We start from the raw sequence: 13,423 nt of genomic DNA, 5'->3' as shown, positions 1-13,423 counted from the left end.
GTGTCTATTTATAAAAGATTGAGTGTTTAATTATCTTACCAGTGTTAATGTCATTGTGTGTGTGATCATGTATTTGAACATACCTTCTGCCATTTTGTTGGTCCATCTGGAAATTCTCGTCTGGGAGGGAAACTTGATACCTGTTTTTGGGGACGAAGATTTATTTCACACCAAGACAAGAAATTGGTTCTATAGTTTTTTTTATTCACCTTCCAGTTTGTTCACAGAAGGTTGGAAAGTGAATTTGGCCTGTGTTTTCTTCTAGGTCTTATTTCTACCACGTCAGCATTTGTTCCCCACCCCCAGCGAAGGGGAGGAGACAACGGCGAAGCCGTCCGCTCTTGTCCAAGTTGCAACCAAATCTCCACGATTCAGCTAACCTGATCACGTGACTCGCACGCAATCCAATCAGCTGATCTTGACTTCCAACGTGTATACACTATAATTCACCCCCCTCTCCCTCTCTCTCTCTCTCTCTCTCTCTCTATCCATTCTCTAACACCTCCCTTTCTAAATTATTTGGTATTTTATGGTTTTTGCTCCCTCCTCAAATATTTTGCATTTCATTCCACTTTTTATTATCATTATATTATTATGCTTATCGCTCCGTCCATTATCATGCTGTGCATCCCTAAAAAAGGAAAGTGGAATATTCCAAATAAACCTTGTCACGTGTTAAAAAAAAAAAATTGGTGTCGCTGTTGAGGCAAAGCTAATAAAAATTATTTGTCTTTCTTGGCCTTTTGGCTAAGATCAAAGTGTAGTATCTGTTCTTCAGCTTACGAAACTTTTGCTCTTAGAAGGGATCCACCACCGGGCTCTCGGGCTAGGTTTAAGGTGTTCATTTACTAACCTTCGTTTGCAAGGACCAGACCCCCTCCTTTGGGGAGTCAGGACCTGAAGGACCGACTCCACATTTGTGGGAGCTAGGACCCGAAAACCGATCCCCTCTTTTGGGAGACTGGAATTTCGGGACCAGCACCACTAAGCTGGTAGTTGTGACCTGCTTTTGTTGGTTTTTTGTTTTTTGTTATTGTTTTTTCTTCGTTTTGGTCTCACCTCTCGAGACCGAGATGGTCTAATTTCTCCACCCTTAATTGCCTGAGCAGCACTCTGACCTGCCAGGCCAAAACTTTGTCTATCCTTTCGCTGCTCTCCCAGAGGATTGAGCAGACAGGGTTCCCTTTATCGCTTCTGTTTGGGTAGCTAAGTGGGCAGGGGGACGTGGGGTAGGGTGGGTGCTTCGTCTCGGCTCCCCTCAGTGGGCGGAGATGCCTATCCCCTCTCGCTCTTAATTGCGACGCGGCGCCCTGTTCCGCTAGCACCCACTGCGTCTTCCTTCTCTGCTCTCCCCCCTCGCGGGGGGATTCGAGCTGCTAACCAGGCATCCCCGTGAGGGGAGGCCGAAACTCTTTTTTCTTCAAGAGCCCGCCCCTTCTAAACCCCCCTTAGTTCTTCCTCCCCCCCCCCGTCCCCTCCTTTTTTCTTTTCTCCCCACCCACGCTACACTTTGTTCGACGTCACGGGGTCAGCGAACTTTTAGTAGACCACGAGATGCCGTCCAAAAAAGGGGCAAAAGAAAGCGCCACTCCCCAGGAGGGTTCCCCTCCGAGGGGAGCAAAATGTGCCAAAAAGGCTACAAATGACGATGAGAGGGGAGAGAAGCAGCCCGCTGCTCCCCTAGATGTAGCTGAGCAACTGGGGTTACCAAACCCACCCCATGCTCCCCAAGAGGTCAGCACCCCCAAAAGCGGAGCCGACCAAACCCCAGCAATGGCAGATCCTCAAGAGACTCCAGGGTCCCAGTCGATAGAGAGGATTCCGGAGGAGGAACCAGCCATGAAAACCAAGAAGGAGGGGACACCAAATGTCCCACTCCTCCCCGCTTCTGATAAGCCAAAGAAGGGGGATGTACCCGATGCGGACGGGGCAACTAATAGAGATGCCGAGCGAATTAAAGAGACGCTAGCATCTCTAGAAAGACTCCTGGGGCCCCCTCCAAGTTGGAAGGATCCAGCAACTGTCGCAGGCAACAGCCCGCCGAAAGCTGACCCACCTAGGGTAGAGGCGGCAAAAGGAAAATCTGCCGGCTCAACCGGGAACAAACCTCGGACCACAAAAGAGACGCCAGCGGAAGGGGAGACAACTCTAGAGGCAGGAGAGGAATGGCCTGCCTTACCTTCTGCCAAAGGCTCCCCCAAGGATTTAACGGTGGAACCCAAAGATGGGGCAACAACAGCCGCTAAGGTTAAGGTGCCACCCACCAAGGAGTGCCCCAACAACAACAAGAATAGCAACCAGGAGGCAACCCAAGCCTGGGGCCCACAAAAACAACTGTCTCCACAGGAATACAGGGAGCTGTTTGAATCTACATTCAAGCAGTACACTGATGGAAATGTAATTCTGCCTCTTCCTGGAGCTGTGGAGGAACTGGAGCAGCGGGTTTTGTCCTTCATCACGACTGACAACCGTAGCAGAAGCCTGACAGGAGTGCCGAAGGAAACTATGGCGCAGCTGCTCCAGGACCTAAATGTGCCGGCGAGCTACATATGTCGTTGTAGCTACGCCAAGTGGGAAGTCCTGCTGCCCGATAAAGAGGATGCTGAGAGACTTTCCAGGAACAACCTGACGTGGAAGCACCTCTCCATGAAGCCGGAGTATCAGGGAAGAAGGAGGACAACGGTGTCGATACTGGGTGTGCCCTGTTACTTGGGCTCGCGTCAACTTGGTGCGGTGCTCAGCCAGTATGGAGAGGTAGAGTCGGTGTGTCCGGTTAGAGGCCCGCGGAACCTCATGACGGGAGATTATAAGCTGGTCATGAGAGTCGACAGGAGCGGATTCAACAAAATTCCGGCGGTGTTTAAGTACCGAGAATGGACAATGTCGGTGATAGTAGAGGGGAGGAAGCCACATTGCTGGCATTGTCAAAAGCAAGGACATATGTCCAAGGACTGTCCCACAAGACCAGCGGCTAAGGCACCAACCAAGCCGGCAGAGACCAAGTCAACCACATCTGCTCCGGCGAACCAAGGGAACGACGACGGCTGGAGCAAGGTCGTCCGTAAAAACCGACCAGGACAACAACAGACAAACAGCAGACCTCAGAACATCAACACCAACAACATCAGCAAAGACAATGCAAAACCCACCAAGGACAATACAAACAATTTAAAAAACATTGCAGTCAACACAAACAAAAACACACCGGTCACCACAAACAAAGACACCACAAACACAGACAACTCAAACAAGAACACCACAATCACCACAAGTAAAAACACCACAAACACAGACAACTCAAACAAGAACACCACAATCACCACAAATAAAAACACCACAAACACAGACAACTCAAACAAGAACACCACAATCACCACCAATAAAAACACCACAAACACAGACAACTCAAACAAGAACACCACAATCACCACAAATGAAAACACCACAAACACAGACAACTCAAACAAGAACACCACAATCACCACAAATAAAAACACCACAAACACAGACAACGAAAGCAAAAACACAGAACAGGCAGACTCCAGGTCTACGAATAACGGAGGTCAAGAACCGTCCCCGGAAAAAATGGAGACGGTGACGTCCAGTAAAAGGAAGCTTCCTTTCTCCCCAACAGAATCGGAGGAGGAAGCGGGCTCGGAGGAGATTGTCAGGGAGCCCGAGGAAACAGGAGTAAAGAGAAAGGGGAGAAGGAGGAACAAAAGAAAGAGGGAAACCACTCCAACGGGGGATGTTACCAACAACGAAATGGCTCCACCGGAGGAGGGGAACAACATCACCAACGACACGCAGGCGGAACAAGCCGTAGCCCCTCTAAACGCTTCTCCACAAACCCCCCTTTCTTCCGCGGCTCCTGAAGACAAAGCGGACCAGAAGGAGAGCATACCTGTCAGGACGGAACGCACGAAAAAGCTTCCGTTCCTGCCAGGAAGCAAAATATGTGAAGTTGGCCCTACGCAAACCAACACCGATTTGAAAGGCAAACCTAAGGCCCAACTTCAGAAGCTAAAACAAATGGAGGCAGTAGAGGGGAAAGACATCACAAACCCTCTGCACTTCGCGGATGCCCCAATGCTGACCACCTTTGTGAGAGCAGACAGGGACGGCAGAACCAAAGGACTATGGAACATGCTGGAGGCTGCCAAGACGGCTTTTGAAGAAGTCAAACTGGTAGACCTCGAACACCCATCTCTTCATAAACTTTCTCTAAGGTGTGAAGGAAGGATCCCCGTTTTTGTGCACCCCTCATTTTACAGGGCACTTAAGTTAACCTTCCCATTGGATGTAGGAGGCGCCTCCCGAGACGGAATATTTTCATCCGAACTGCTCACGGGCAGTCTCGGCCATGCCTGCTGCGTCCTCACCCCCGAGGATTTCAGACCCGTTTGTGACACTGCTTAAGGTAAGTGAACATGTCTTTGAACTTGGCCACTTTTAATGTGAGGGGCATCAGGTGTCGAAGCAAGGCCTCGCGCGTTGTTAGAGACTTGGTGTCCCTTAAGGTAGATATTGCCGCTATCCAGGAGACCCACTTTGTTTGTGACGAGGATTGTCAGGTGCTGGTAAACGATTACGATGTCTACTCAGCATATGGCAATACTTATAGTCGTGGAATCTCCTTGCTAGTGAATCGCACCCTGTCAGCGTCGGTGAATGTTGTTCACGCAGGCGAGGACGGGCGGGCGGTCGTTGTTGATGTTGCCATTAATTGCAGTGTTTTTCGGATTGTCGCTGTTTATGCTCCTAATTCTCATGGAGAGAGGGTATCCTTTTTTCGACGGTTGGAGGGCTACTTAGTGGATCCGGAACGGTTAGTGTTAATGGGTGATTGGAATGCAATCCTTGATCCCAATATAGATAAGGTCGGGGGGGCTAGCGGGTCGGTGTGGTATGACAACAGTCTGTCTGACCTGATGGCTTCGTGCGACCTCGTCGACAGATTTCGTCTGGATTACCCGGGGCGGGAGATGTGGACGTGGCATTCCGTAGTGCCTTCCCATCCGAGTACTTACTTGGATCGGATGTTAGTTAGAAGAGGCGACGTAGACTTTCTATCGTGCCCCACGTTCCACTTGCTAGGACACTCGGACCATAAACTCGTTATGGCCCGTTTGAACTTAAGTGCTAGGCCCAAACTAGCCGGATACTGGAAGTTCAACAGCACCTTGTTGGAGCTGGAGGACTACCGGTCGAAGGTTACCGAATTAATTCAGCGGGCTTTAGTGGGGGCGGTTACAGGGAGTAAGTGGTGGGTTAGCCTTAAGGCCAAAATTAGACGCTTCTCTGTCCAATACAGCCAACGCCTCGCGCTAGATAAGGCCAAGGCAAAGAAGCGTATAGAGGATAAGCTGACCCGGGCGGTGGAGGGGGGGGACCCCCTAGAGGTAGCACTAGCTAAACAGGACCTCGGCCGCTTGGCTAGCGAGCGGTATGAAGGTCAGGTAGTTAGGGCTAGGTTAATGAAAGTCTCTAACGAAGCTGTTAACGTTGACGCTGTTGAGCGTAAGGCTGCTCTAAGACGCGGTTCGGACGGGTACATTCGGAAAGTGTATAACCTGGAAGGACACGCTCTGGTATCGACGCGGGAGATTTGCGGGGGGTTTCGGAAGCATCTATCGGAGCGCTTCACCCAACTACCCGGACTCAGGGTCGATGAGTTTGGCAGCTATTTGGCTGACTCGCCCCGCCTCACGGCGGCTCGAGCGGCTAGCTGTGATGGTCTTGTTACGGAACATGAGGTCATTACTGCGTTGAAGCAGGTCGGCTACAACAAGTCCCCGGGGCTTGATGGTCTACCCTACGAATTTTACTTGAGGCTGTCGCCCATGTTGGTCCCTATTCTGAAGGATATGTTCAACCATTGGTTTGCCCAGGGATCCATCCCTGGACAGGTGACCAAGGGAGTGATCACATTGCTGAGGAAAGGTCAACGGCATGGTGGGGTGGAAAACTTTGATGACTTTAGGCCCTTGACTCTGCTAAACACAGAGTTAAAGATTTTGGCAAAGATTCTTGCGAATCGCTTGCAGGTTGTCATCGCTGACTTGATCGAACCCGACCAGACTTATGCTGTGAAGGGGAGATCGATTCAAGACAATCTTCATTTGATTCGCTCGATCATAGAGGGAACAGAAGACGACACGGAAGCCGCGCTGATCAGTTTGGATCAGTCCAAGGCGTTCGATAGGGTCGACCATCGGTTCCTGGGATCTGTTTTAGAGGCCGCCGGATTTAATCCGGACTTCCGCAAGTGGATCTTTGTCCTGTATGATAGGCCGGCGGTAGCGGTGCAGATCAACGGTAAGCTGTCGGAGTCTTTCGCCGTCTCCCGGTCGGTGCGTCAGGGTTGTCCGCTGTCGCCTCTTTTGTACGTCCTGGCGTTGGAACCCCTCCTTCGCAAGTTAAGGGACGAGGCGGCTACACCAGTCCTGCGCGGAATAGCCCTCCCTGGAGGCACACGAGCCAGGGTTTCCGCGTTCGCCGATGACGTCACCGTGTTCGTGTCTTGCCCCACGGACGTTCAAGCGGTGGTCGAGGCGCTCGCTCGATACGAAAAAGTCACAGGGGCCGTCTTCAACCGCAGCAAGTCTGTCGGCCTGCGGTTGGGGGCCTGGACCGGGGTAAACTCGCTTCCAGGCATCTTCAGCTGGACCGATGGTCCGGTCCGTATTCTCGGTGTCTGGTTTGGACCGGGACTTCAGCTGGAGAAAAACTGGTCGGAAGTATATGGCAAGGTCAAATCGTCGGTCAAGACTTGGATTCGAAGGAAATTGTCCTTGAAGGGTCGGGCGGAGGCGTGTGCTACATACGTCTTTCCGCTCATCCTTTACCGTTTGTCTGTACTTCCTCTCCCTGCACAACGCCTAACCCGCTTACAAGGGTGCCTCGACTCACTGCTGTGGGACGAGGGTAAGCACTATGTGTGCAGAGAGGTCTGTGTCCAAAGTCCGAGTGAGGGAGGCCTGGGTCAGCCCAGTCTCTCGTGTCATAAAAACGCTGAGAGATTGGCTTTCCTGAGCCGTTCGCTAGAGGAGAACGCTCCATGGGTCCCTGTGGTTGAGAACTCGTTTCCCAATCTCAAACCTGACCCCTCGGTAGAAGGTCGTCGTAAACCGAGGGGGGAGCCCAAGTTCTTTGCCGAATGCCGGACCGCACTTAGAGCATTGCCGGGGACCAGTGTCCTCGAACAGCCTAGAAAGAGCCTTTATCGGGAGTTAGTGGTGGGTACCGCGAAGGATCCTCTTTGTAGGCGGTTAGGTTGGTCGATGGAGGTTATCCGCTCTCAATGGAGTTGGGCGCCGGGTCGGGATTTTTTGACTAACTCTGAATTTTCCCTGACCTGGCGACTGGTCCGAAAAGCACTGCCCCTCTTCGACGAATTCAGCAAGTACAAACAACATACAAGTGCCTGGTGCCCGCGCTGCGACGAACACAAGCTCGAGACCCTCGGGCATGCGTTTTTTAGTTGCAGCCGGATCCAGGCCCTATTGGAATACGTCGAAGGGGTAACGGCCCGCATCGATGCCGAGTGCCCGCTCGAACTCGACGAAGGATATTTTGTTTACAACATGGAGCCGCCGTTCCCCAGGGAGGAAAGAATGGTTTTCCTGGCGATCCTAGCAGTGGCGCGCATGGTGATATGGATCACGCGCCTCAAGTTGGTCCGCGAAGGGATATCTGTTCCAGATCGGGATCTGATCGTTTACTTTAAACATCTGCTTAAAGTAAAGATCAGATGCGATTGGAGGAGGTTGCCTCGAGCGGAGTTTAATAAGAGGTGGGTGCACAACACTAGTCTGTGCATCCGTCGAGGAGCGAAGTTCCAATACGTGTTCCCTCCTTAAGCATGGCACGGGCGGTGCTGGGTCCTTCGGAACCCATCCCGCTTAGTTTAGCATAATCAAGTAAAGAGACTCTTGACTGGTGGTATAAACGAGATCCCGCCCCAGTTATTATTTTTGGTGCTAGAGAACCTCTGAGTCCACCCACTCCCCAATTACCTGTTTTTTATTTTGGATGTAATCCTGGTCTTTCCCCCCAGTACTCAGAGGTCACCAATCAACCCCTCCTCCCGTTGTTTTTTCTTTTCTCCTATTAAGGCTTCACCCCAACCCCATATAGGGATCACCCTGCTTGTTTTCGGTTTCCCGGAAAACAGTGGGGGGTCTAGACGTTAGATTAGTAGGGGGGGTCAATACTAACAAACCAAGTAGGCTTTATTTTTTATGTTTAAATTGAACTCTTTTTTACTAGCTTGCCCCACTCCACGTGCTTTTACAAATTGATTACAAACTGTACATATTTTTAATGAATTTGAACTTTTTTGGACTTTTAACAAATGCACTCACACACACTATTTTGTTTTTTGTTTTAAAAAAAAAAAAAAAAAAAAAAAAAAAAATGCACACACAACACACAGACAAGTTTTTTGTTGCAAATTGTAAATATGTTATTTTTACACTGAACGCTGGGGTTATTAGTTAGATTAGGATCCACAGAGTGAATGAGGTATTTTGGTAAATGTTGCCAGTCAAGAGTAAGACTCCAAAGTCTGCATTTTCAATAATGTCAAATAGTCACAAAGACCCTGTACCCTCCCCCTCCCAATTTCTTATAGGGCCTTGTGCCTAATTTTGTTTTTTGTAATTGTTGTATGTTTTTTATAAAATTTCAATTTTTGTGAAAATATGTATGTACTTTTACCGAAAATAAAATATATAAATAAGATCAAAGTGTAGTATCTGTTTTTCAGGTGCTACATTTCAATTTCTTCTCTCTCAGTAGGAGAGAAATCCTTTACAACTAAGACAATTTTTTCTCAACATTAAAAAAACGACCCTGGTGTCTAAATCTGTCCCCTGGGGAGGCATTGTGACTAGGTACTATGTTTAATGTAACAAAGTTTTAATATTAAAAAAGTAACTGGAAAAAGTGATTTCTGATTTAATTACAAAATGCCCTGGAAATGTCACTTCTGATTAATTATAAAATGCCTTGGAAAATGTCCACTCTGATTTTTTTTTTTGTTTACTTGCCTTCCCACAAGGGCGGAATTGGACATGAGGTCGGTTAAAAATTTAGGGGGAAACTAGCTCCCCAAAAGGGGCTCTCTGGTCAATAACAAAAATAAGAATTGTATCAGGATTTCTCCTCCATTAACCAAGACCAAAAAAGGGGGATTTAAGTTATTGGAATGCTGAAACTGATACTACACTCAGAAATTCATGTTGAAGCAATGGTTACCTAATCCCTAACCGTGTTAATGTTTTTATGTATTACTTTTGAAAAGTTTATGATTTAAAAATTACTTTATTTCAAGTGGGTTTCGGGATATGAAGTCAGTCTCGGAAATTACTCAAACCGTTTACGATTTAAACATTACTTTATTTCGTGTATATTTTAACAGTGGGGGATATTAAATCAGTCCCGAAAATGGGTGAAACCGTTTATGCTTTACATATTACTTTATTTAATGTATTGATTGAGATTGTCGGACTGACTTCCTCATCTTGGTTGTTATTGTCACGTTTCGGCCATTTTGCCTTATATTGAACTGGGAAACCGTTTGTTAGGAGTCTCGAACCCAACCCTTTATTATTATTATTATGGGGGTACCGTGTTCGGACTCCAGCTAGGCTGATTCTCTGTTTTGAATGTTATTTTTTCACTGCCTTCGTTCAGGATTGAACTCAGCACCTTTGGGTAACTGTAAACTTTGGTACAACGTCTAGGACCACTATATCACTAGGACAATTCTTAGTTGGTTTTTGTTAATGTTAAACCTATGTTGTTATTCAAGGTTTTCTCTCTCTATCAGAGGTGTCCAAATTGGTTTGCTCAGTAGGTTGTTATGTCTGAGCATGTGAGCTGTTTCTTTAAGTTTTCTCACTTTCCAGTGGGTCTCTGTGTTTATTATTTTTACTTCATCCCATAGGGGGCGATGGTCCCCCCTCTCCATCCAGACATGGTTGGCTATACCCGATTTTTCTGTCTCCCCTTTAGTTACCGCTTTTCGGTGTTCTTCCACCCTTACTTTAAGGGGGCGGCATGTTTCACCCTTGTAAACCTTTCTGCAACTGCATGGGATGGAAGTATATGCAGTTTTTGGCCATGTTCTCCTTCATGCGGGGCTTCACTCGTACCAGGTGTCGTCTGAGTGTTGACTCGCTCTTGAATACCGTCCTGATGTTGTAGGGGGCACATATTCTCTGAATCTTTTCGGAGATGCCTCGTATGTATGGTAGGCAGACCGTTGGAGGTTTTTGGGTTTTATTCTCCTCTCTTATACTATTAACACGTCTGGTGGATAGTATGCTATCAGGGTAGTTGTTACGACGGAGGGTATTCTTGAACCTGACCATTTCTTGGTGGTATGTAATGGTGTCGCTACTTATTGTCTCTGCGTCGAATGAGATAGGGGAACGATATATATTAGCAGAATATGCGGCATCACCTGGGATTGGATAAGATAGGTGAAACATATATACTATGAGAATACCCAGTAGTTATTGATTTGTTTGTAATGAAATAATCAGGCCAGGCAATATATCAAAGTTATTATTTAAGTAAGGGGGTTAAAGTTATGAAAATTATTGTCAAAATTAGTAACATATCCAAGAATTATGAAAAATGATGAAATGTGAGTTACTCACCCCAGATAATATATCAAAGTTATTATGTTTGTAGTGGGTTGTTGATAATGTGGGTTAAAAATATTAAAAATAATTGTCAAAATGAGTAACATATCAAAGAATTAAGAAAAATGATGAAGTGTGAGTTAATTGATAGTCATGTTTTTTATGAAATAATCAGCCCAGAAAATATATCAATGTAAGTTTTTAGTAAGAGAAGGCGACGAGGATGGTTTAAATTATAAAAAATTGTCAAAATTAGTAAGATATCAAAAAATGACAAAATGTTATTTAATTGATTGGTGTGTTTATAATAAAATAATCAGCCTTAACAATATATTAAAGTTATTATATGAGTAAAGGGGAAGAAGATAAGGAGGGCTTAAATTATGAGAAATTATTGTCGAAATTAGTAACATATCCAAGAATTATGAAAAAATGATGAAATATTAGTTAATTGATTGGTGTGTTTGTAAGGAAATAATCAGCCTAGACAATATATCAAAGTTATTTAGTACAGAGGGAAGGGCAAAAATGTGGGTTAAAATTATGAAAAATGATTGTCGAAATAAGTAACATATCCAAGAATTATGAAAAATGATTAAATGTGATTTCAAGCATTAGTGTTTGTAATAAAATAATAAGCCCAGACAATATTTCAAAGCTATTATTTTATTAAGAGGGGGCGATAATGTGGGTATAAATTAAAAATGATTGTCGAAATTACCCAAGAATTATGAAAAATGATGAAATGGGAGTTAATTGATTAGTGTGTTTGTAATGAAATAATCAGCCCAGCAAATGTATCAAAGTTATTATTTTAGTAAGGTTGGGCAACAACGTTGGTTTAAATTATAAAAAAATATTGTCGAAATTAGTAACATGTCCAAGAATTACGAAATGATGAAATGTGAGTTGATTGATGTGTGTGTTTGTAATGAAATAATCAGCCTAGAAAATATATCAAAGTTATTATTTTAGTAAGATGTGCGATATGGTGAGTTTAAATGATGAAAAATTATTGTCAAAATTAGTACCATATCCAAGAATTATTAAAATGATGAAATGTGAGTTAATTAATTGTTGTGTTTTTTTATAAAATAATCAGCCGATACAATATATTAAATTTAATATTTTAGTAAAGGGAGAGGCGATAATGTGGGTTGAAATTATGCAAAATTATTGTCGAACATAGTAACATATTCAATAATTATGAAAAATGATAAAATGTGAGTTAATTCACCAGTGTGTTTGTAATGAAATAATCAGCCCAGGAAATATATCAAAGTTATTATTTTAGTAAGGGGGCTGTACAGTTTTAATAAAAAACTAGAATAATATTATTGTGCCTTCATTCATGCTGAATAGAACGCTCACAGCATGCCCAGCAACAATATATTACATAGGAAAAATGCTGCTGTGGAATTTCCACAGGTCCCGCTAATTATTATTATTATTGGTATACAGTTACTCTAATGATATCGTTTTAATAAGCACTTTTTTAGATGTTTTGTTTTAGTTACACAATTTTTGTAAATAAAATATTTTTTTAATTAATAAATAAACACTAGTTTAAAATCAGCAATATTTTTTCCTAAGAATTTCAGTTAATCTTCATCAGGAGAGTAATGTGAGAATGTGTAGTGCAACCGAATATCTCCTCTGAAGTCCGTGTAATATTCGTAACAAAAATCACTCTTGTTTACATAATATATTTACATGCTGACAAAAAATTTAAATCATCTCCAAAACTTTTTTAGTGAAAATGTGACCACACAACTGAAGATTCTAAAAAAGTAGTCTGTATAACAATCATCAAAAGTGGGTAAATGTAGAGCAACTTTTGAATGCAAAATATTCTATTGAGAATGAAAATGACAGTATTCATGCATATGAAACTTGCTGCTTTATTCACTCAGCTATTAGTTGAAATGTGCATGCTATGTATTATATTCACATTTACATGTTAAACAAATGTTACGTTCAGTTTAATGTAAATGTTAACATTATTAGAATTTATTTCTGACAATTCTTATAATCTATAATATAAATCTCACCTGTCTGTTTAAATGTATGTCTGCCTAAAACATTCGACAGAGGCAACGGATTTTCATAAGTTTGGTATCGTTTTGAAGCTTGACCCTTCAGACGACAAATTTCGAAAAATTAACTAAAACGATGAATTTCTTTACCCTCAACTGGACACTTTTCTACAAGGAGGAGTCGCTTTTTTCGCCAATATTTTCTAAAGTCATTGCCTCTATTTTTGATTAACTAGTCGTAATTTAAACCTTCACCACTTCTGGTTTGGCGATGGACGCAACGTCAAAGACGTCACTTTTTTATTTTTCTCAACACACCCCTCCAAACACCCGGGCAACCCAGGCTAGTTTTATATATTTTGTATTTGTATTACTCTCTTTTTTTTTTTTTTTTTTTTTTTTTTTTTGTCATGGTTTGGATTTTTGTATTAAATTGCTTGCAAGTAGTTCCATGGAAATGACGAATGCTGAATTATGACTTTTTAAATCTAGTGTACAGAGAGTTGTCGCTTGTAATAGAGCACATATGAGCGTGTGAAAATATCAGCAGCAACCAAAGTATAGCTGGCTAGCAAAAATATTAGCAACAGCTGTTAAAGCATGTATGCAAATTAGCAAGTGTGTGCAAGCTTGCATTGTTTCAAAGGAATAAATGCATTTCATTTGCACTTAAAAAAAATGTCAGATTTTTATTTTTTTCCTTTTTTTATTTGTTTATTCCTTTATGGTGGT

General features: G+C 44.0%; 1 protein-coding gene and 1 pseudogene across 2 annotated transcripts in view; both read left to right on the top strand.

Annotated features, from left to right (window-relative positions):
- LOC145240445 (protein-serine O-palmitoleoyltransferase porcupine-like) overlaps positions 1 to 13,423 on the top strand; it is a 78,970-nt gene that overhangs the window by 16,859 nt on the left and 48,688 nt on the right. The window lies entirely within an intron of this gene.
- LOC145284660 (U2 spliceosomal RNA) lies at positions 727 to 812 on the top strand (annotated as a pseudogene).

Source organism: Euprymna scolopes, chromosome 1 (genome assembly GCF_053919585.1).
Source record: "Euprymna scolopes isolate OS-2025 chromosome 1, ASM5391958v1, whole genome shotgun sequence".
In the NCBI taxonomy this organism is placed as follows: Eukaryota; Metazoa; Mollusca; class Cephalopoda; order Sepiida; family Sepiolidae; genus Euprymna; species Euprymna scolopes.
Note: the sequence above shows the minus strand (reverse complement) of the source record. Positions and strands in the feature narration are given on the sequence as shown.